The following is a 4,299-nucleotide window of genomic DNA, read 5'->3' as shown; positions in this document are numbered from 1 at the left end:
TTTTGCAAAAAAAAAAGTAGAGTCACAGTTATCATTTATCTGTGGTTTGTCTGCTCTGTCTCATCACTTTCCTGTCAGTGAAATAGTCCTTAAATCACTAGTATGTAGTTACCTATTTTATTAAAAATATGTAACTCTGTACATGTAACTTGTTCATATTATCATTTTTATATAGAATTATAATTTACACTGGGGTTCCATAATTACATTGGTAAATTGGTTCTTCAACGAAAATAATCTGAAAACGAGTGGAATAGAAGCAGTTTTCTCAAAAAGGACACAGTTCATCATTAAATCTAAGAAACAGAAACTAAACATGCTATTTGTTTTATTTACAAATTGCTCCAGAGTCTGGGTCCTTACAGCCCCCATTCCAAATTTACGTGGATGATTTTAAGAGCTTCTGGCTGGAGTAAATGGAGTGACAGTTGCCTGTAAATTGTCCTGAAGTTTACTCTGGTACTTCAGCCATCACTCCCGTGGATAGGGACCTGAGATGGGCAGTGGAAATGCCAGTCTGCTTCAGGTGGGAAGAAATGCAAAATCGTAAAATCACAATGCACAGACTGTGGTCAATCAGCCCCCTCTGTCTGGAGAGCCACCTTGATAGAGCTATTCAACTGGTCCCAGTCCAGTTCCTTTTCCCCCACAGCCAATCCCTTTTTGAAAGTTAGTTTTGAATATTGTTTCCACCACTCTGGCAGGCAGTGTATTCCAGATAATAACTGGCTGCGGGAAAATCCGTATTCATCTCACTCTGGATTTTTTTTAAACAATACCTTACACCTGTATCCTTTGGTTGCTGAACCCTCTGCCACTGGAAACAGTTTCTCCCTATTTTCTCAAAACCTTTCATGATTTTGTACTTCTCTATTAAATTTTCCATTAAACTTCCCTGCAGAGACACTGGCCATAATCTTCCAATCTCCTTAGGTACAGGAGAGGAGCCAGAGGACTGGAGAATTGTAAACGTTTCATCCTTGTTCAGAAACGGTCTAAGAATAAATCCAGCAGCTCCAGGTAAGACAGTTTAACCTCTGTGCTGGGAAAGCTTTTAGAACTGATAACTTGGACACAGTTTAAAAAACACGTAGACAATTGTGTGGAGTATTTAAGGAAAGCCAGCCCGGATTTTTCAAAAGAAATGTGTCCAACCAACTTGATTGAGTTTTCTAATGTGGTAACAGGTAGGATTGATAGGGTAATATGGCTAGTGTGGTATTTATAGAATTCCAAAAAGGCATTTGAAAAAAGTCATATAATAGGCTAACATGAAAATTTGAAGCCCACGGGATGAAATGGACAGTGACAGTTTGAATATGAATTTGCCTCAGCAGCAGAAACAGGTATGGTGAATGGTTATTTTTCAGACTGGAGTAGTTTTACAGTGTTGTTCCCAAGGGGTTGGTGTTATGACATGGCAGATGATATGTGCTGGGCGGACCACATCCACACGGGAAATTTGGTCGCTCTATCACGATGGTTTTACAATTTGTATTTATTATGAGAAGATGTGTGCACTAAATTCAGAAATAATGAGTCCACTAAGACTTTAGAGATCTTAAAAATTAAGTTAGAGTACTTATTAAAAAAATAAAAGATTTCAAACACATAATTCAGACTATAAATTACTTACTCCTATACCAACACCTAACATTCCTAATATTAACCTGATTCCCAGCTACACATCCCCTATTAAGGCAACAGAACAAAATAGATTTTAGAATTTAAAAAAAACCAGCAAGTTAACACAGTACTCACTTGACAGTGGAATTCCAAATGGCCTCCCCAACATCAGTTACTTTACATAGCAGACTTATGCACAAATGGCTGGGGGATTCTTGAAGACAGGAATGTGAGCGGTGAGTAGGATGTTAAGAGGCCTCAAGGCAATTTAGACGAGTTGAGTGAGTGGGAAAATACATGTCAGATGTAGTATAACGTGGATAAGTGTGAAGTTATTCACTTCCCAAGGAAAAACAGAATATTATTTAAATGGTGTCAGATTGGGAATTGTTGATGTACAAAGGGATCTGGGTGTCCTTGCATACCAATCACTGAAAGCAAGTATGCAAGTGCAGCAAGCAGTTGCAAGAGGACTTGAGTACAGGGGTAAGTATGTCTTCCTGCAGCTATACAGGTCCTTGGTGAGACCACACCTGGAGTATTGTGTGCAGTTTTGATCTCCTGAGCGGAGAAAGAAAACTTGCCATACAGGCAGTGCAGCGAAGGTTCACCAGACTGATTCCTGGGAATACCGTATGAAAAGACATTGGGTCGAGTGGGCCTGTATTCACACGAGTTTAGAAGAATGAGAGGGGATCTAATTGAAACATGTAAAATTCTGACCAGGCTGGACAGGCTGGATACAGGAATGATGTTTCCTCTGGCTGCGGGGTCTAGAACAAGGGGTCTCAATCTTAGGATACAGAGTAGGCCTCCAGTACTGAAAGGAGGAGAATCCTCTTAGCTCAGAGGGTGGTTAATTCTCTGCCACCGAGGGCTGTGAAGGCCAATTCACTGAATATGTTGAAGAAGGAATTAGGTAGATATCTGGACACTAAAGCCGTCAAAGGGGCTGGGGAGTGATCGAGACTATGACGTTGAGATCGAGGATCAGGCATGATAATATTGAGTGGTGGAGGAGGCTCGAAGGGCAAATGAGCTACTCCTGCTTCTATTTTTCTATGTTTTTCCACTCCTGTTAGATCTTACATGGCCCTCTCCTCACATAGCCTTTCATTCTCCTTTAATTTTCCCTTTAATATGTAAATTCAACTGTTTGATATGACTCTGAAACGTTAAATTCTGAAAAGGAAGGTAAAAAATAAAATATTTTTCAGGCACATAAATAAAAATAGGAAGGCTGGAATGGAAATAGGACCATTATGGGATAGATAGGATAATGCCACAGATAAGGATAGAGACAGGGCAGAAATATTAAATGATTACTCGACCCCTCTGGCTGTACGGCTCACAATGAATGTATGTAGTTACTGCTAAATGTATCATTATTGTATTGAAGCACCTCAGAGTGCAACATGATGTAGGTTGATAACTCCAATACCATTGCACTGTCTGACTGTCATGTACAGATTGAAATGATTGTAATATTCATTGATTGTATTGAAGCACCTCATGATCCCTGTTTAAAAGTTTAATCTGATTGCACCTTTTGTGATGGCAATTTAGAAATGTTTTTTAATGTCCTTTTAGATATTTTCTGAATAAAGTATATTTTTCTAAATAAATTAATTGATTACTTAATTACAGTGTTTAACAGGGAGCTAGAACAGGTAGATATGATATTGAATGATGATCTAACTTTTCAGGTAAGTGCAATTAAAATAAGAGAAAAGGGATCGAATCAAACTCAAAGAGGATAAAGCCCTGGCCTAGAAGTTTCACACCCACACATTTAAAATAAATCTAGGGAATAGATAGCAGAGGTATTACTGCAGATTTGAAATATGTTTTTGAGGAAAAGGTGTAGTGCTAGAGGACTGGCAGAGAGCAAATGTAATTCATGTTCTTAAAAAGGCAGAACAGAATGTACCCAGGGAATAGTAGATCAGTCAGCTAATGTTGGTGCTAGAAGAAATAATGCAATCCCTACTAGAGAGAGGAAGAACTTCTAACAAAAAGAAACAAATCATTAGCATGGATTTCAAAAAGGAAAATCTCTCTTGACCAAAGTTATGATTTTTTTGGAAGAGGTAACAGAGACAGTAGAGAATGGTAATGTAGTAGATGCAAGTTACCTGGATTTTCAAAAGGCCTTTGACAATGCCTCTTACAATAGGCTACTGAATAAAGTCAGAGAATATGGAGTCAGGGGAGAAGGGAAGAATGGATTGCTAGCAGGTAGAAAGCAGAGGTTAGTTATTCAGAGTGGCAAAAAGTGGGAAATAGTATTTGACAAGGATCAGTATTGGGCCCACTGTTGCTGATAATTTGCATTAATGGTTTGAACTTCAGAATCAGAAACACAATTTATAAATGGATGACATGTGTCTATATATGTGCATGTGTGCTTGCGTGTGTGTGTGTGTGTGTGTGAGAGAGAGAGAAACAGTCAGTCAGTCAATACTGGGGAGGGAAAGGCTGAAGAGAAACAAACCAAGCAGGAGGGCTTCTTTTTGAAGGGATCAAATTGAAAATTAGGGAAGTTAAGCTAAATTTATTTCAAATATTGGTTAGATCATACTTACAGTACTGCATGTGGCTCTGGTCAATTTATTATTAAAAAGGATAGAGGAACTGGGGAGGGTGCAGAGAGGATTTAAAAAATTCTGCCAT

The sequence above is a fragment of the Cetorhinus maximus genome, chromosome 21, assembly GCF_964194155.1.
Source record: "Cetorhinus maximus chromosome 21, sCetMax3.hap1.1, whole genome shotgun sequence".
Taxonomy (NCBI): domain Eukaryota; kingdom Metazoa; phylum Chordata; class Chondrichthyes; order Lamniformes; family Cetorhinidae; genus Cetorhinus; species Cetorhinus maximus.
The sequence above is the reverse complement of the archived record's forward strand: the minus strand, read 5'-3'. Positions refer to the sequence as shown.